A 21,834-nucleotide genomic window follows, 5' to 3' on the forward strand; every position below is an offset into this window, starting at 1 on the left:
CTGCTTTCTTCTTGTACCTCATTTGATGTGTGGATTATGTTTGGGGTATTCCAGTTTTCTAGGTTAATATCCACTTATTAGTGAGTGCATACCATGATTCACCTTTTGAGTCAGGGTTACCTCACTTAGTATGATGTTCTCTAGCTCCATCCATTTGCCTAAGAATTTCATGAACTCATTGTTTCTAATGGCTGAATAGTACTCCATTGTATAGATATACCACATTTTTTGCATCCACTCTTCTGTTGAGGGATACCTGGGTTCTTTCCAGCATCTGGCAATTATAAATAGGGCTGCTATGAACATAGTAGAGCATGTATCCTTATTACATGGTGGGGAATCCTGTGGGTATATGCCCAGGAGTGGTATAGCAGGATCTTCTGGAAGTGAGGTGCCCAGTTTTCAGAGGAACCGCCAGACTGATTTCCAGAGTGGTTGTACCAATTTGCAACCCTACCAGCAGTGGAGGAGTGTTCCTCTTTCTCCACATCCTCTCCAACACCTGCTGTCTCCTGAATTTTTAATCTTAGCCATTCTGACTGGTGTAAGGTGAAATCTCAGGGTTGTTTTGATTTGCATTTCCCTAATGACTAATGAAGTTGAGCATTTTTTAAGATGCTTCTCTGCCATCCGAAGTTCTTCAGGTGAGAATTCTTTGTTTAACTCTGTACCCCATTTTTTAATAGGGTTGTTTGGTTTTCTGGAGTCTAACTTCTTGAGTTCTTTATATATATTGGATATTAGCCCTCTATCTGATGTAGGATTGGTGAAGATCTTTTCACAATTTGTTGGTTGCCGATTTGTCCTCTTGATGGTGTCCTTTGCCTTACAGAAACTTTGTAATTTTATGAAGTCCCATTTGTCAATTCTTGCTCTTAGAGCATACACTATTGGTGTTCTGTTCAGAAACTTTCTCCCTGTACCGATGTCCTCAAGGGTCTTCCCCAGTTTCTTTTCTATTAGCTTCAGAGTGTCTGGCTTTATGTGGAGGTCCTTGATCCAATTGGATTTGAGCTTAGTACAAGAAATAACTGCTTTTTAAAAATATCTTTTATCTGTTGAAGAATTTCATATGTGAACACTGTATATATATCATTTCTAGTCCTAGTTCTTTCCCCATGTCAACAGATGCTGTGCTCCAGTGTATGAAGTATTCATAGATTCTGGAAGAGAACCTTCTACTGTCAATTTGAGAAACCAATATGATTTATATTTGTATTCTATATAGTTATTCTTATACATACAGATAAATAACTTCCTTTTATCTTATAAAATTTACTTTACATCATTTATTTTTGTTATTACATATTATCATATTATTACAGAATATGAATTATTCATTTTATTTTACTGGACTTTTAATTGAGTAAATTATGCTCTTTTACATTTACCTATTTAAATTAAATAACTATTTCATATACCCTTCTGATAAATTTTGTAGAAATTATGCAATGATTTTCTCTTTGAATTGAAAGAACAATCTAGATGAAATGTTCTTTTTGAGTATTTCATGCATGAGTACCATATCAGCTCTTCCCTCTCAATTCTCCACCCCTCCCATATGTCCCTACCCCATTTTATTTCAAATTCATGACCTCCTTTTCCTTACTTGTTATTTATGTACATACATATTTGCATATTTATAAATACAACCTGCTTAGTTCCTTTAGTGTTATTGTTATATAACTATATTTAGTATTGACCACTTGACAATTGATCATCTATCAGGGGCTCATTTATAAAGAAGACTGGTTCTCTTTCTCAGCAGACATTAAGTACCTGCAGCTGCATCTTCAGAGGAGATCATGAGAGATCTTCCTTCTTTCATCCACATTAGAATGCCAGCAGTTATTGTCATTGTGTGCGTCTGATTTCAGAAACCATACTGTTGAGATTTTGTGACTGCACTCTTCTCTTCATATATAGAAGACACTATCTTGTCACACAGATTATGATCCTCTGGCTCTTACTATTATTCCCCACTCTCTTTAGCAATGTTCACTGTGACGTAGGTATAGGGTTGTAGTGTAGATGTATCAGTTGTGATTCATACTGCACGGACAGTAGGAGGAGGACAACTCTTAACTATAACTATATTTTTATATTTGGCTCATCCAAATAAATATTCATTTCTTATTATTTATTACATAAAATATGTCAGTTGAACTCAGAATATAAAAAGATTCAACATTAGATTTTTTATTACCATGCTGAAAATGGAATACAGGCCTGTTCATACTAGACAGTTGCTATACCACTGTGCTACAACTCCACATTTAAAATTCAGTGCATAGTAAAAGTTAACTTCAAATACATCAATATTCAATTGCAATAAGGAGACTTGCTTCAAGCTTTCAACTATAAGAGAAATGAATTTCTTCTAAACTGCAGGGCAATAATCATACTGTATCCTCCAATAGATGCCACTAGCTAAATTAAATAGAATATATCCACTGTTAGTAATGACATTTTCCTATTCATGAGGCAGAATACATATCTAAGGACCAATCTGAGTTCATCAATGCAGGCTAAAGATCAATGAATTAAAGTAATTAGAGTAGCTACAAGATGACCCAAGATGTCAGGAAAAGACTGAGTGATATTTTGATTAAGCTGTGAATTAATAAGATCTTCCCTTCTATTACTTTAAATGGTCATAGTTTCTTGTTTAAAGAGCTTATTCAAGTTAAGGATGAGTTGTGTTTCATGGTTCCTGAACCTTAGCTCACAAGCAATTAACTTACATTGAAAAGAAAAAAAAAAAAACAGAATTGATTAATTTGCTCAGCGGCCAACAATGTGACAATTTCTTGAGTCTTTGAGAAAGGAACTGGTTTACAGTCAGTTTAGAATGTATTTCTCAGTTTTCATGAGAACTACTTGATTTTGGTTTATACTTGAACAACCCCTTTCCAGAAACTTGTGGTCTGTGTGTATAATGTTTGCTAAGTTATTTATTACACAGAGGGGAAGAATGATATCAGAGCATGAATGCTTATTTTTTAATAAAATTAATTTATTTGTGAAAATCGGGTCATTAATACAAAATAAAAAGTGGCCATTTCCCCATTGTCTTAGGCATACATGAAGAATTCCCATCGCTGATTGCAGTTAGTATACTCTGTTCTCACATGAAAAGTGTGTGAATCATTACCCATTCTCAATTTCAGTTCTCTAGAACTCTGAGGACACTATTTTTGACACTATTTTTATTCCTATGCTCTTGCTTTCACACATATTAATGGCTTCTTTGTCTATAGACACCTACTTTTATTACAACATGCCTTACCATGTATATCTCACCTCATCTCTCTAAAAGACACATTTTTATGTACTAGGGATGAATGGATTTGTAGCTCTCTCTATAGGAATAGGTAAGGTTTTTCTTTTTTTCCCCAGAAGATTCTGACAGTCTAAATAAAGGGATTAGATTTTAGAGCTATTGATCCTTGGAAAGCTAGAATTCAGGTCCCTCTTATTCCTTTGAGAATACTGCTTTATATACTCAAGTTTACATTTTCTGTTTTATTTAATGAGTGCATTTATTAAGTATACAATTGCAGATATTTATTATTTGGTTTCATTTAGATAATAACCCATCTCTTAGTACCATATATTATGTAGATGAGTATATATATATAAATTAGAACTGGCATCCCATGAGTTTGGAGGAGGCAGTGGGAGTGAGAAAAATGATCTAACTGAATTTTAAATATTATTTTCAAAGGTAAAATGTTTATATCACAGGAGTAATAAACCTCTGTTTTGGCTGTTTAGAATGAATTATATATATAAAAATCTGACTGATCCTATGAGGTGCCCCCTAAGTTTCAAAGTAGAATCTAAAATGTTTTTTCCTTTCAAATATCCAGAAGAGTTAACACCTGATTCATATCTCTGGCCTTACAAATTTTAAGAAATACCAAGTTTGAATCATTATGCTTTCTTTTGCATTTTCCTGTTAAAATCAAATTTGATCTGAGAAGGTATTGTTTAATTTATGCTTGTAAAGAATGAATACTACCTGATAGTAAATGCATCTATCCTTATTAAAACAATGTTTTTCTTTGTTTTAAAGGAAATTTATATGTTGTTGCTTGCTTCTTTGTTCTTCATTACATTCTATAACAAATGGTCAGACAGGGATCTGTGGCTATCCTCAAGGTGGACCTGTAATATTGAACAAGAAGAGCATCCTTTATAGAAAGGGTTGGTGATGAGCTGTGATTTAAGGGTTTTATGTAGTCACGGTACAATGCTGGATGTCCTACAGAAGTAATTATATTAGGCAGGTTTTGTTCATTCTAACAATGTGGAGAATAAGCTAAGTATTATTTTCAGTATAATACTGTTATATTTTGTAATACAGTTTTCATCTGAGCTATTATTAATTATATTGGTGCTTAAGGCCACAAGAAATAATTAACAATCTTTGTAAGTGGGAAAAGACATTCTATATGCCTGAATTTCTGCCAATTCATTTGGCAGCAGTGGAACTAATTCTAAACATGGGCAATCCAATGACTAAATGCATAAAGCAAGTTAATGATTTTAGCCAGAATTTCTTTTGACTCTATTTTAGACATGGATGACAAAGATCACTAGAGCCTTACATCATTAGGTTGCCAAATGTGTAGAATCTTAATTTTCATAAAACTATATAAGAAGTGTCTGAGAACAAATAGGCATTTTCCCCCTCTGGGGGAGGAGGTGTATTCTCTTCATCAAATTGGAAGACATATTCACTAAGTACTTCAGGTTGGAGTACCTACAAAGTGAAAAAGAAAATATTTTTATCACAAAGTCTCTGGCTTTTTCTCAGTGTTGCATCCTACCTACCCTCACTCTATATAAGAGAGAGTATTTTTCATTCTTTCCTTGAGGGTGGAAGAATGCTGCAGTTAAAAGTATTGGGTAAGAGAAAGACACACTCAGAGTACAACTACATTTTTCTTCTTATTAACTCTATTATCTAGGTGACTTATTTATTGATACTACCCACTTATTCCAATTTGCTTATGTCAGTTAAGTTTTAGTCTATGCATATAATTAGTAACCACAAAAGACAGAGAACTCCCCTGTCAAGTTATATGAGTATCCATTAAATAAATGCTCATAAAGTCCTATTTTCTCCATTTCTTTAACTTGTCTAAACTTTAGCATGCTGCAGCACAAATCCCTTAACCTATATAGAGTAGTCTGCAATACTTATATTCAGAAATTACCTGTCCTCTTTAGGCTAGTACACCATTCTCCCTGTCATTATAAGTTATTTGCCAATTATTCATCTTCAGATCAGTTCTAGTTTATATGAAAGGAACTCCTTATTAATTTTGTTCTTATCTTAAAGCTCTGTGACATCAGTGCATCAGGTACTTAAAAATAATATTTCAGCAACCATAGAAATTTTGTTATTGAGATTCTGTCTGCTTCATTTTTATTTTATTAGATATTTGCTTTATTTATATTTCAAATGGTATCCCCTTTCCTTGCTCCCCCTCTGAAAACTCCCTATCCCATCCTCCCTCCTCCTGCTTAATAACCCCCCTCCCAATACCAAAGACCCAGTATTCCTCTACTCTGGGGCATGGAGCCTTCATAGACAAAGGTTCTCTCCTCTCATTGATGTATGAAAAGGCCATCTTCTGCTACACATGAAGCTGGATCCATGGGTCCTTCCATGCATAATCTTTGGTTTATTATAGTCCTTGGGAGCTCTGGGGGTACTGGGTGGTTCATATTATTGTTTCTCCTACTAGACTGCAAACCTCTTCATATACTTGGGTTCTTCTCTAGCTCCTATGTTGGGAAACCTGTACTCAGTCTATTGGTTGGCTATAAGACCTGGGCATTTTGATCCACCTTCTAAGAACAATCAAAGTATACACACTTTCTTCTTCTTTCTTCTTGAGCTTCATGTGGTCTGTGAGTTGTATCTTGCATATTCTGAGCTTTGGGGATAATATCTACTCCTCAGTGAGTGCATACCATCTGTGTTTTTTTGAGATTGGGTTGCCTCATTCAGGATGATATTTTCTACTCCCATCCATTTGCCAAAGAATTTTATGAATTCATTGTTCATAATAGCTGTGTAGTAGTCCACTGTGTATCCATTCCTCTGGTGAGGGGCATCTGGATACTTTCCAGCTTCTGGCTATTATAAATAAGGCAGCTATGAACATAGTAAAGCATATGTCCTTATTGTATATTGGAGTATCTTCTGGGCATATGTCCAGGAGTGGTATAGCTGTACTATGTCCAATTTTCTGAGGAACTGTCAAATTGTTTTTCAGAGTGGTTGTACCAGATTGCAATCCCACCAGCAATGGAGAAGTGTTCCTCCTTCTCTACATCCTCTCCAGCATCTGCTGTCACCTGAGTTTTTGATCTTATCCATTCTGACTGTTGTGAGGTAGAATCTCAGGGTGATGTTGATTTGCATTTCCCTGAAGATTAAGGATGTTGAACATTTCTTTAGGTGCTTCTCAGCCATTTGATATTCCTCAGTTAAAAATTCTTTGTTCAACTTTGTGCCCCATTTTTAATAGGGTTATTTGGTTCTCTGTAGTCTACCTTCTTGAGTTCATTCTATATATTGGATATTAGCCCTCTGTTGGATATGGGGTTGGTAAAGAACTTTTCCCAGACTGTTGGTTGTCATTTTGTCCTATTGACAGTGTCCTTTGCCTTACAGAAGCTTTGTAATTTTATGAGATCCCATTTGTCAATTCTTGGTCTTAGAGCATAAGCTATTGGTGTTCTGTTCAGGAAAATTTCCCCTGTGCCCATGTGCTCCAAGTTCTTCCCCCCTTTCTCTTTTATTAGATTCAGTGTATCTGGTTTTATGTGGAGGTCCTTGATCCACTTGGACTTGAACATTGTTCAGGGACATTAGAATGGGTCAATTTGCATTCTTATACATGTTGACTGACAATTGAATCAGCATCATTTGTTGAAAATGCTTTCTTTTTTCCACTGGATTGTTTTAGCTACTTTTTCAAAGATAAAGTGACCATGATTGTCTGGGTTCATGTCTGGGTCTTCAATTCTTTACATTGATCTACCTGCCTGTCATTGTACCAATACTATTAAGTTTTTATCACTATTGTTCTGTCGTATTTTTAGGTTAGGTATGGTGAGTCCACCAGAGGTTCTTGTATTGTTGAGAATAATTTTGCTGTCCTGGGTTTTCTGTTATTCCAGATATGTTTGGAAATTTATCTTTCTAACTCTATGAAGAATTGAGTTGGAATTTTGATGGTGATTGCATTGAATCTGTAGATTGCTTTAGGCCAGATGGCCATTTTTACTATATTAATCCTGCCAATCCATGAGCATGGGAGATCTTTTCATCTTTTGAGATCTTCTTCAATTTCTTTGTTCAGAGAGTTGAAGTTTTTGTCATACAGGTCTTTCACTTGCTTGGATAGAGTCATGCCAAGGTATTTTATATTATTTGTGTCTATTGTGAAGGGTGTCATTTCCCTAAATTCTTTCTCAGCCTCTTTCTCCTTTGAATATAGGAAGACTACTGATCTGTTTGAGTAAAGTTCATATCCAGCCACTTTGCTGAAGTTGTTTTACAGGTTTAGGAGTTCTCTGGTGGAATTTTTGGGGTCACTTAAGTATTAAATCATACCATTTCTTAATAGTGATACTTTGACTTCTTCCTTTCCAATTTTTATCCCTTTAACCTCATTCTGTTGTCTAATTGCTCTGGATAGTACTTTGAGTAATATGTTGAATAGATAGGGAGAGAGAGGGCAGCCTTGCCTAGTCCCTGATTTTAGTGGGATTGCTTCAAGTTTCTCTCCATTTAGTTTGATATTGGTCACTGGTTTGATGTATATTGCTTTTATATATGTAGGTATTGGCTTTGCCATCCTGATCTTTCCAAGACTGTTAACATGAAAGGATGCTGAATTTTGTCAAATCATTTTTCAATATCTAATGACATGACCATGTGGATTTTTTCTTTGAGTTTGTTTATGTAGTGGAATACATTGATGGATTTCCATATGTTGAACAATCCTTGAATCCCTGGAATGAAGCCTACTTGATCAAATTGAATGATTGTTTTGATGTGTTCTTGGATTCTGTTGGCAAGAATTTTGAGTATTTTTGCACTGATATTCATAAGGGAAATTGGTCTAAAATTTTCTTTCTTGGTTGGATCTTTGTGTGGTTTTGGTATCAGCATAATTGTGGCTTCATAGAATGAATTCAGTAATGTTCCTTCTGTTTCTATTTTGTGGAATAGTTTGAAGAGTATTGGTATTAGGTCTTCTTTGAAGGTCTGATAGACTCTGCATTAAACCTATCTGGCTTTTGTTGGATGGGAGAGTATTAATGATGGCTTTTATTTCTTTAGGGGTTATGGGATTGTTTAGATCATTTATCTGATCCTAATTTTACTTTGGTGTCTGGTAACTGTCTAGAAAATTGCCCACTTCTTCTAGATTTTCCAGTTTTGTTGAATATAGGCTTTTGTAGTAGGATCTTATATATATATTTGGATTTCCTCAGTATCTATTGATATGTCTCCTTTTTCACTTCTGATTTTGGTGATTTGGATACTGTCTCTGCGCCCTCTGGTTAGTTTTGGTAAGGGTGTATCTACTTTGTTGTTTTGTTTTGTTTTGTTTTGTTTTGTTTTGTTTTGTTTTCATAGAATCAGCTCCAGGTTTGGTTCATCCTTTGTATAGTTCCCTTTGTTCCTATTTGGTTGATTTCAGCCCTGAGTTTGATTATTTCCTGCTGTCTATTCCTCTTTAGTATATTTGCTTCTTTTTGTTATAGGACCTTCAGATGTGCAGTCAAGGTGCTAGCGTATGCTCTTTCCAGTTTCTCTTTGGGGGCACTTAAATCTGAGTATTTCCCTTAGCACTGCTTTCATTTTGTCCCATAAGTTTCAGTATGTTATGCCTTCATTTTTGTTCATTTCTAAAAAGTCTTTTATTTCTTTCTTCATTTCTTCTTTATCCAAGTTATTGTTCAATAGAATGTTGTTCAGTTTCTACATGTATTTGGGACTTCTGTTGTTTTTGTTGTTACTGAAGACCAGTCTTAGTTTATGGTGATCTGACAGCATGCATGGGGATGATTTTAATCTTCTCATATCTGTTCAGGTCTGTTTTGTGACACAGTACATGGTCAATTTTGGAGGAGGTACTGTGAGGTGCTGAGAAGAAGGTATTTTCTGTAGTTTTAGGATAAGATATTCTATAGATATCTGTTAAATCCATTTGGTTCATAACTTCTGTTAGTTTCAGTGTATCTTTGTTTAATTTCCGTTTCCATGATCGGAACATTAATGAGAGTGGAGTGTTAAAGTTTCCCACTATTATTGTGTGAGGTGCAATGTGTGCTTTAAGCTTTAGTAAAGTATCTATTATGAATATGTGTACCCTTGCATTTGAAGCATAGGTGTTAAGAACTGAGAGTTCATCTTGGAAGATTTTTCCTTTGATGATTATGAAGTGTCCTTCCATATCTTTTTTGTTTACTTTGGGTACAAAGTCAATTTTTTTGATATTAGAATGGCAACACCAGTTTGCTTCTTGGGGCCATTTGCTTTGGAAATATCATTCCAAGGGCTGTATTTGTGGAAAGATACTGTGTAAATTTATTTTTTTCATGGAATACCTTGTTTTCTCCATCTGTGGTAATTGAGAGTTTTGCTGGGTATAGTAGCCTGGGTTGGCATGTATGTTCCCTTAGGGTCTGTATCACATCTGTCTATAATCTTCTGGCCTTCATAGTCTCTGGTGTAATTCTGATATGCTTGTCTTTATATGGTACTTGACTTATTTATCTCACTGCTTTTAATATTCTTTCTTTGTTTAGTGCATTTAGTGTTTTGATCATTATATAATGGGAGGAATTTCTATTCTGGTATCTTTTTGGAGTTCTGTAGGTTTCTTGTATGTTCATGGGCATCTCTTTCTTTAGGTTAGGGAAGTTTTCTTCTATAATGTTGAAGACGTTTACAGACCCTTTAAGCTGGAAATTTTTGCTCTCTTCTATACCTATAATCATTAGGTTTGGTCTTCTCATTGTGTCCTGTATTTCCTGGACGTTTTGGGTCAGGAGCTTTTTGCATTTTGCATTTTCTTTGACTGTTATGTTAATGTTATCTGCTGTATCTTCTGCACCTGAGATTCTTTCTTCTATCTCTTGTATTCTGTTGTTGATGCTAGTATCTATGACTCCTGAATTCTTCTGTAGGTTTTCTATCTCCAGAGTTGTTTCCCTTTGTGATTTCTTTATTGTTTCTACTTCCATTTTTAGACATTGTATGTTTTTGTTCAGTTCCTTCACCTGTTGGGTTGGGTTTTTCTGTATTTCTTTAAAGGAGTTATTTATGTCCTTCTTGAAATCCTGAATCAGCATCATGAGCTGTGATTTTGAATCCAAATCTTGCTTTTCTGGTGTGTTGGGGTATCCAGGACTTGCTCTTGTGGGAGAACTTGGTTTTGATGGTGCCAAGTGGCCTTGATTTCTGTTGGTTACATTCTTGAGTTTCCCTTTTGCCATCTGGTTATCTCTGGTGTTGGTCCCATGATCTCTGGCTGGACCTTGTCCCCCTGTGGGCCGGCAAGCATGTCTCAGCACTTCTGGGAGACTAACTCTCCCATAGCCCAGAGGGCTCAGCCCAGCTCCTGGGTGCAGATGGAGTCTGGAAGTACTCTGTCCCAGCTGCTCTGCCACTCCTGAGTTCCCTATGCTCCTGGATATACCTGCCTTGCACAGTGACCAGAGAGAAATGGTGGTCTCACCTCCAAACTTGGGAGTCAAAGCACTCCCTGGAGACCAGTTCTACCATGGCAGGACTGGTGAGTACACAGATGGCTGTGGAAAAGCCCAGCTCTTGGGTGCAGATGGAGCCTGGGAGGACACTGTCCCAGCTGCTCTGCAGCTTCTTTGCTCCCTATGCTCCTAGCTGTATCTGCCTTGCACAGTGACTGGAGAGAAAATGATTCTGTCTGCTTCTCTAGGATATATTAATATTTTGCTCCCACAGCACCTTCAGTTTATGGAAGTAACATAGCCGAGAAATGGCTTCTGATATGGCAGACATTACACAGGACATCAAAGAGGAAAAACTGACTCAGCAGCTTATATTTCCATTTTCCTTTGTACCAAATACAACTTAAAGTTTCTGTATCATGGATTCAATGGACAGTATCAGTGGATGAGAAACATTTTTACTTTTCTGACTTGCTGTTGGACCCCTTTACCGTTCAATGAATTTCTGTATGCATGACATATCCTAGACATTGATTACATTTACTTACCAAATTCTCATTAATTTAGAGACATATAGTCAGTAATTACCACTGACGATACAGACCTATACTTAGTGATTTAAAATATAATATTTTAGCAAGCACATTTATCAGTTTTCTGTCAAGTTTTTATAAGCTCTCAGAGAGAAATACAAGCAATGTTCTCAAGGTCATTGAATGACTCAATTCTACCTGCCCTTTCTCCAAATGCTATGACCTTTCATTTTAAACTAGACTGTCATTCAAGTGTACATATACAGGAATATTATGCACAAAACTCAAGTGGAAAATTCTTTTCTCATGAAATTCACCATTTATTGGCAGTTATATGATATAACTCTAGCATTTTAAAGCAATGTACTGAAGAAAAACTCACACAAAATCAGATTTGACAACCTAATAGAGCACTTTTATTTGCTATTTGAAAATAACATCATTCAAACATCATCATTCAAGAGTTTCCAATTTCACTGGAAAGGGACATGTTTATGTGACATCTAGAGGGAAAAATTCAGACCACCAAGTACTACTGTAGAGACAATGAGGATTTCCTTCCTGTTTTACCATTCCTTTCCTTAGGACTTTGAAAAGATTCTCTCTCTCTTTTTTTTTTATTTTCTATATTCTTTGTTTACATTCCAAATGCTTTCCCTTTCCTGGTTCCCCCCTCCCCATAAGTCCCATAACCCTCTTCCCTCTGCCCATTCCCTAATCAACCCCCTTCCATTTCTCTGTCCTGGTATTCCCCTACACTACTGGATCAAGCCTTTCCAGGATCAGGGCCCTCTCCTTCCTTCTTCTTGGGAATCATTTGATATGTTAATTGTGTCTTCAGTATTCAGAGCTTCTGGGCTAATTAATATCCACTTATCAGTGATTGCATTCCAAGTGTATTCTTTTGTCATTGGGTTTCCTCACTTAGGATGATATTTTCCAGTTCCAACCATTTGCCTATGAATTTCATGAATTCATTGTTTTTAATTGCTGAGTAGTATTCCATTGTTTAAATACACCACATTTTCTGTATCTATTCCTGCATTGAGGGATATCTAGGTTCTTTCCAGGTTCTGGCTATTATAAATAAGGCTGCTATGAACATAGTGGAGCATGTGTCTTTATTGCATGCTGGGGAATCCTCTGGGTATATGCCCAAGAGTGGTATAACAGGGTCCTCCGGAAGTGTCATGCCCAGTTTTCTGAGGAACCACCAGACTGATTTTCAGAGTGGTTGTACCAGCTTCCAATCCCACCAGCAGTGGAGGAGTGTTCCTCTTTCTCCACATCCTTGATAATACCTGCTGTCTCCTCAGTTTTTAATCTTAGTCATTCTGACTGGTGGGAGGTGGAATCTCAGGGTTGTTTTGATTTCCATTTCCCTAATGATTAATTATGTTGAACATTTCTTAAGGTGCTTCTCAGTGATTCAAAATTCTTCATGTGAAAATTCTTTGTTTAGCTCTGTACCCCATTTTTTAATAGGGTTATTTGGCTCTCTGGAGTCTACCTTCTTGAGTTCTTTATATATATTGGATATTAGCCCTCTGTCAGATGTAGGGTTGGTGAAAAATTTTTCCCAATTAATTGGTTGCAGTTTTGTCCTTTTGACAGTGTTCCTTTGCTTTACAGAAACTTTGCAATTTTATGAGGTCCCATTTGTCAATTCTTGATCTTTGTGCATAAGCTATTGGTGATCTGTTCAGTAACTTTCCTGCTGTGCCCATGTCCTCAAGGGTTTTCCCCAGTTTCTTTTCTATTAGGTTCAGTGTATTAGGTTTTATGTGGAGGTCCTTGATCCACTTGGAGTTGAGCTTAGTACAAGGAGATAAGAATGGATCAATTCACATTCTTCTGCATGCTGACCTCCAGTTGAAAGAGCACCATTTGTTGAAAAGGCTATCTTTTTTCCACTGGATGTTTTCTGCCCCTTTGTCGAGTATCAAGTGACCATAGGTGTGTTGGTTCATTTCTGGGTCTTCAATTCTATTCTATTAATCTACCTGTCTGTCACTGTACCAACACCATGCAGTTTTTACCACCATTGCTCTGTAGTATTGCTTGAGGTCCGTCAGCAATCTTGGGAGGTAGGAGGTTGAGGGTCCCACCCAGAATGTACCAGAGATGTGGGAGGTGAGAGACTCTTAGGACTTAAAGAGAGGGACCTTAGATGAAATGTGCTACACTGGGGAGAGTGAATGTGTAAAGCCTACGTCCAGCAGAAAAACAGGGCATCAAATGAGTGATAGGTTTGCCTTTCCAGATTCAAAATTCTTGCCCATAATTGTTCCTGTCTGAAAGAACTGCAGGAATGGAAATGGAGAGGAGCCTGAGGAAAAGAAGGTCCAGCAACAGACCCAAAGTGGGATCCAGCTCAAGACCTGACACTATTACTGAGGCTATGGAATGCTATGGAATGCTCACCAAAAGGGACCTAGCATAACTGCTCTCTGAAAATACCCAACAAGCAACTGAAAGAGTCAGATGCAGATATTTGTACCCAACCAACAGACAGAAGCTGCTGACCCCTGTGGTTTAATTAGGGAAATGCTGGAAGAATCTGAGGAGGAGTATCACCTTCTAAAAGGACTAACACCCTCAGTAAACCCCAAGTTCTCTCAAACACTAGACCAAAAACCAGGCAGCATACACCATCTGAAATGAGGCCCCCAACCCACATACATCAGTGGACTGCCGGGTCTATGTTCAATCAGAGATGGTGCACCTAACCCTCAAGAGACTGGAAGCCCCAGGGTGTTTAGAGATCTGTTTGGATGGAGGTCAGGGTGGGGTGTGGACCTCCTCGTGGAGACAGGGGACAGGGAGGAGGTATGGGATGTGGAACATTCAGAGTGGGGACTGGGAGGGAAATAAAATCTGGAGTTTATAATAAATAAATAAATAAATAAATAAATAAATAAATAAATAAATGGTAAAAATAATATCTTTGAAATATTCCAACTTCATTATGTACATTTATTTTAGTATTTCTCCTTTAACGTATGAGAGCAAAACAAAATTTTATATAGTACTTTGGTCTAGTTAGCTTAGGAGGCTTTCCTAAAGATAGTTGTAAGATTTCCCATTTTAAACATTTACAAGGATTGTATCTGACTGAGATCTATTGTTTTCTTTTGTTCATAGACAGAGAAGAACAAGCCCTCAGTTACACTGTCCCCATTGTGCCTGCTCTTCTTTAGGCCAGAAAGTTCTCTCCTTTCAGCTAGTTATTCTTAGGATTTTTCAGGGGCACTTCAATTATTCTTTCAATGAAACTCCTTTTTGCAGACAGAACTGTCTACAGTCTAAGGAAACAAGAAACCTAAGCTATTATTTTTGTTAATTTTATGAAATATATTAACAACAACAAGCATAACACTTTTATGCTTTAGCTTTATATCTAAACTAATAATGACAATTAGGCATTTGGCAGCTACACCTCTCTATTCAATGTAAATTTAAATTAACAATGAAGTTCAGCTGTTACACTAGCCATACTAAGAGCTCCATATTGTTAGCAGCTACACATCCAGAGAATACTTCTAGGGGAGCAATTCTCAGCCTGTGGATTATGACCCCTTGTAGGGTTGACAAATCCCTTCATGGGGGTCACCTAAGACCATCAGAAAACACATATTTTTATTACAATTTATAATAGTAGCAAAATCATAATTATGAAGTAGTAACAAAAATAACATTAGTGTTGATGGTCACCATAACCTGAAGAACTAAAGCATCACATTTAGGAGTGGTGAGCACCAACTGCTGGAGATACTGGTAATTTCCTCTATGTATAGATTTCCTTGTTCTATAAGTTTTATAGAAATAGAATCAGGCCATGTATAGTCTTTCATTCCTGACACATCTGGACTTAATTTTACTGCTCTGTGGATTTATAATACATTATATTACATATATCTTTATTCTTTTCATTGGAGGCAGTCATGATGTGATGGATGAGTGAGTCAATAGCTGTTTGTAGATAAGACAGCAGCCATTCTCATTATTTTCTATGTAACCTAGTTAATTATTATATAACTTTATGTGATTTTACTTGAAAAATTTAAGAATTATCCATCTGAGAATGCAGCTTTGTGGTAGCTGAGGAAGCACTGGTTTGCCGGCAGTTCTTCAGGATTTACATTATTTGAAATTGGCACCTGCAACTGATTTAGTCATTAGCACATTTTTAGGATAAATGCAGAGGCGTTTATGTGACTGAAGTGAAGCTGCCCTACTACACTGTATGCACGTGGATTGTTACTGATTTGGTTGCCAGAACTAGAGGAGTGGACTCCTAGAGGGAAAATGAAAGCAGCTCTTCCCATGTATCCAATTTTCTCTAATGTGTGAGTTATTGCTTAGACAGAAACTGATTGGGGAACTGGTTTCTACAGGCTGCCAAGTAGGTTTTAGCAGCTCTTCCTTGTTTGAAGGCAGCTGGATTTGTTATTAAAGGTGTTAGAGTGTTGATTGTTTTTGGATTCAGAATGTGGAAGGTGACTTTTGACATGGCTAGAAAAAGCAGTTAAGTATGAGAAATTCAATATATAATGACTGATTTGTCTAGTTACAAGTCATAAAATTCTAGGTAAGTAATTTGTGTTTTTATGTTCCAATAGAAATGTAGATGACTTTTATATTGGCTATTTCCATGTTTCAGAAATTCTTAATTATTGCTTTATTTTTCTCAGCAGTTAATTTATTTCCTACTTATACATATTACAATGGAATAGCAAAACCTTTAACTCTAAGATCACCTGTAATCTTAGCTTCACTATTTCTAATCTGGGATTTCTAATTTTGATCATGCAAAATAAAGAGAAATTTATTCTGTTATATTTGCTTCCAGAGAAAAATATTAATGAAATGTTACTGTAATTTTAAATAATTTCAACCATATATTTATGGATTTAGGGAAAATGACATCAATATTTGAAGTACTATTATTTGGTTATTTATGCGTATATTTAGATCCATCTATGCATATAGAATGTTCTCATCTATTATTACACTTAAATTGGAATAGGGGCAATTATGTAGTCATATGTGGACATAGCAAACAATACAAAGTAACTCAGGATGTCCTTCACACACAGATACCACTAATTTTTGAAAACCTACTCCACCTTGCAAAAGTCCAAATCACTGGCATAACTAAGGTGATAATAATCATATAATGAAAATATTGAATAACTTAGACAAACTAGAACCCTCTTATGCTTTTTTGTAGCAACAGCTACCCATGCTACTGACATTTTCAGATGACTATTTCAATACAATTTTATGGAATGCAATATTTTGAAGTCATTATTTCTTGCTTGTTTAGATATTTATACAAATGCTTGTTTTTGCAGCACTTAATAATTGTACACAATTGTACTTGTGTTGTCCAACATTATATATATATATATATATATATATATATATATATATATATATATATATATATTCCTCATATAACCATGATATCCTGACATTTTAACACTTGGAATCTACTGTCTTATATTATTTTCAATATACAATATTATGAATGATGGTCATCACATTGACTTCTTTGTGGCATGTAAATTTAAATTTTAGAAATACAGTAACATTCCCATGTTCTTCATCACCAATATCAAAAACTACCATCCTACTTTTTGTATCTATATTTTGGTCTTTGAAAATTGGAAACCAAACTTCACTTATTGTGAAGAAACAAATGAGACAACATAAAATATCAAATCCTCAGTACCATATCATTTCAGAATTTCATTATAAACCGACATTTTAAATATAAATGTAGTGTATTCTTTATATAAAGAAGACTAATCTGTACTTCCAGTCTCTTCTGGGAGATCATAAAATCTTCAAGGACACAGACTATACTGCAGTGATTACCCATCAGTATTGATTTTCTGTTGTGGACTGCACTTATCACAAAATGAACAAACTACAAAAATAATCTTAAGATTTGAAAAGCAGCAACTGTGCTTGTTGATATGGTTGACACTCAGGATGAGAATCCTTAAAGGGCCATTTATCATGTGCAGTTTTCCACTGAGACAATAAGAGTGTTTCTAAAGGTCCTCATATGATATATGTATTAAATGAAACCATAGACAAAAATATGTGGACACTTGTTCTCTATTATATTAAAGACAATCAAAAGTTGTTCTGCCATTTTGTTGCAATGCAGATCTTACAGTTCTAACAAATTTGCTAGTTATTACCACTGTGTTTAAAAGATATTTTTTTTGTTGATTAACAATGAAATTCAGGTGCAATTTATGATTGACTACTTGGGATACTATTTGAAAATAGTCATATTGATTTTATTCAATTTTTATATTCTTAGGGCCTTATTTTAGAATGATTTCCCCAGGCAAACAGAGCAAAACTGTAAGTAATAATCATGTCTCTTTTTATCTTCTTATTTTTCCCTTTTATTTTTGAGATTATAAAATAATCACACCATTTCTCCCTCCCTTTCTTTCATCAAACCCATGACAGATACCCCTTTTGCTCTCTTTCAAATTCATGTGTGACTGTTTTTTTACATGCTGTTGTTCCTAAATATAACCTGTTCAGCATGGGTAATTTATATGTAAAATGTACATTTTTAGGGCTGATTATTTGCTGTTGAATAACCAATGAGTAATACTCTCCCTGGGAAAGACTATTTATCACATTCCCAGAGATCTTTAATTACCTGTATTTCTTTGTATAGGATTAAGATCTCAGCTCTCTAATTGGACTGAAGACCCACTCAACAAAAGGGAAATCAAGTCAAGTACTGGAAATCAACAAATCTACCCAGTGCTATTGCAGCCATGGTCTCAGAGCAGAACTTACAGTCACATTTTTTACCAGCACTTCTATAACAAAAATTTTGTTTTTTTTTTTTTTGAAAATATGTTTCTCTTTAATTTACATGAAAATTATTTAAAAGAAGAGTAATGCATTTTAATGTCTTAAGGCCTTTAAAGATAAATAGAGAAGAATGTAACTGTGATATGGACATGTAGAATATTTAGAATATAACCAGAATTAAGTACTATATGATTTTCTATAGTTCTCTCCCTCCCACACTCCTTTCTTTTTTTATTTTATGTTTTCATGAAGGATTGGATATAGCCTAACCTCCCTTCAAATTTTCCCTGGGTGACCTTAAACTTCTCAATTTCCTTTGATCTCATGAGTGAGTGCTGGAATTGTAGGCTGGCCTTACCACAATGCCCTTTACATACTATGCTGGGTATTTGAACTCAGAACTTCACATGTGATAGGTAATCTGTCATAGTCTAGGTTTCATATTCATCCTTTGACTAACTTTCATTTTTTAAATGATTTCTTTATTATTATTATATGTACATTGGTGTTTTGCTTGCATGCATGTCTGTGTAAAGGTTTTGGATCCCCTGAGACTGAGGTAATAAACAGTTGTGAGTTGCCATGTCCACGCTGGAAATTGAACTCCCATCTTCTGGAAGAGAAGCCAGTACGCTTAACTGCTGAATAACCATTTCAATCCCTTACTATCTTTCTTGCATTTCTTTTTTCATTTTCTTTTTTAATTATTTTATTATTTACATCCTACTGGCTGCTCCCCTCCCAGTTACCCCACACACAATCCTCCCCCCATCTCCTCTCCTCTTCTCCTCTGAGCAGATAGGGACCCCCCCCCCCCCCCCGCATGTGTAGTCCCCTGATCCTGGCACATTAAGTTTCCCTGAGGCTAGGCACATCCTCTCCCACTGAAGCCAGACAAGGCAGCCAAGCTAGAAGAACATGTCCCACAGAAAGGCAGCATCTTTTGAGATAGTCCCCACTCCAACTGCATAATTACATTCTTAATGCATGTCTTTATACACACAGATAAGTGTAGTCCTTATCCCTTTGCAAGCAAATTTCTCTTTACAACAGACAAATACCATTACAGAAAACCAATCCAAATGCATAGCTTTGAGCTCTATCCCAATGGATAAATCTATAAAGCACCTTATCAGCTAAAACTCAGGAAATATGGAAAGAAGTAGAAAAAAAATTTTTTTGAAGTAGCCAGGGGATGAGGATGATGGGGAGTGGTGGGAAAGGAGCAGGATAAGGTATGGACAGGCAGAAAAGAAACCCAGAGGTCAAGAAAAATGAATGGAAATATGCAGCATCTGGGGATGGTGCATTAGAGAGACCCTCTAGAAAGTCCCAGACACCTGGGATGTGAGATGCTCCCAGAACTCAGAGTAGAAATGCCCAATAGTGGGGACAGGGAACTTGAAGAGACCACCTCTAGTGGATAGACAGGGTCCCAAGTGGAGGGAGAGGGTTACCAATCCATAGTCAAAATTTTTGACCCAGAATTGTTCCTGTCTAAAAGAACTGTGGGGACAAAAATGGAGAAAACACTGAAGGAAAGTACTTCCAATCCAGTGACCAGCCCAACTTGGCATTCAACTCATGGGAAATCATCAAGGCCTGACACTATTACTGATGCTATGAAGTGCTTACAGACAGGAGCCTAGCATGGATGTCTTCTGAGAGGCTCTACCAGCAGCTGACTGAGACAGATACAAATACTCACATCTAACCTATGGACTGAATTTGAAGTCTTAGATATCTATGTAGGAATTAGGGGAAGGACTGAAGGAGATGAAGAGGAGAGCAACCCCATAGAAATACCAGCAGTTTCAACTTATCCAGACTCCAGGAGCTCCCAGAGACTGAGCCACCAACCAAGAGCATACAGGGGCCAGTCTGAGGCCCCTGTCACATATATAGCAGAGGTCTGCCTGGTCAGGCCTTAGTGGGAGAGGATATGTCTAATCCTCTAGACAACTTGAGGTCTCAGGAAAGGAGAAAGCAGGGGCAGGAAAGAAGCATCACAGAAGCAAAGGGGAGCAGGAATGAGAAAAAGAACTCTGAGAAGGAAGACCAGGAGTGAAGGCAATGTCTGGGATGTAAATAAATAAAATAATTTTTAAAAAGTTGAAATAGTATCAAGAGTGCCACATTAAATTGAATGTACATTCCCACTTTCCACCCTCCAAAAAAAGTAAGAAAAAAAAGAAAAATAGAAATATTAAAAGCATGTATGTAGTCTCACCCACATGACTGTCTAAACATGAGCTGAATAAGGCCAAACAAAAAAGTCATGCTGAAACTGATGGAGGAAAAAAAAAAATGTCTTTTAACTGGTAACATCCTGGGTGAAGCTTTCTCCATAGAGAAGTTAAATGATTTGTGAGTTATAGTGATTGCATTACAGTTTTCATCAAGCCATGATTGTTCACATTTAACGTTTGAAAGTAGATTTAAGGGCCATGTAAATAGTTCTTGGTAAGAAATAAACAAAAATATTTCTCTAGTGAGCTCCTTAATGTTCTGTCTAGCAAAGTATGTTTGTATCCTTTGTTATCCTTAAATGCCTAGAGGTTTGTAGATCGATTGCACAATGTATATTCAGTAGAATCTCTTTGTCAACTCTCTGAAAGATTGCAGGTTTACTTAATGTATTTCCAAACTTTGAAGCCAAGTCATTTTACATGATGAATATTTATCTCTAAGTGCTCTGAAGTGCACTTCTTTCTAAGTGACTTTTACAAGTGAAATTGAACCCTCTCCCAAATTTATTAGCTTAAATCTTAATCACAAAGACTCACAACATGACCTTATTTGGAGAAATTATTTTTGTTTGTTTGCTTGCCCTCTGTGTGTATATAATTTTTTTGTGGTTGCATGCACACTCACACATACTGGGACTTCCTTTGGAGGTCAAAGATAGGTATTGGATGTCTTGATCTATTGATCATATTACTGCCTGAGATAGCCTCATATTTAATCTCAAGCTAGTCTATTACAAAAGACCGTAGCACAGCAATCCCTACAGTTTCTCCAGACTCTGCTTTCCAAGTGTTGAGAATAAAGGCAGGTTCTCCTTCTCCATGAGTACTGGGGCTCCAAATTCAGGTCATTTTGCTGGTGAAAAAAGTAGTTTAAATATTTGCAATTTTCCCGGGTTCTAAACATACATGGCAGTTAAAATAATAATGATTCTGAATTAATTAAGAACAGCAGGTCCTTATTTGCTATGACTGTTCTGTTTTTAAAATGGATAAATTTGGAGACGTCCTTATAAAAACCTTGAGTTTTATATTTATGGCTTTAGGGATATGTTATAACAAATTCTCTTGCCTAAACTACAGCCTTTTAGTGCTTTATCATTGTAACACTAGAGAATGAATACAATATGTTTGCCTCTTGTATTCCATATGATTCAGTTTATTCTTTGGAAAAAATGTACAAAGAAAACATGTATTCCAGACAACTGTACTGTTTTGTTTTAATTATGTTTTAGTGTCACTTTAAAATTTACTTGTGTCATCTTCTTTGAGGGTGCTAAGAGGACAATTGTTATCCCAAACAGATAATTTTGTTTTCTAATCAGTATGCACGCCTTTTATCTGCTTTGGGAAGCTGCATGTAGCAACTTTTAGGTGACTACTTATAGAGAAATGCCTAAAGCTTACTGAGAGTGTGCTGACCTAGAGATTAGGCAGATTTTTCCCCCAAG

This window comes from Apodemus sylvaticus, chromosome X, assembly GCF_947179515.1.
Source record: "Apodemus sylvaticus chromosome X, mApoSyl1.1, whole genome shotgun sequence".
NCBI lineage: Eukaryota > Metazoa > Chordata > Mammalia > Rodentia > Muridae > Apodemus > Apodemus sylvaticus.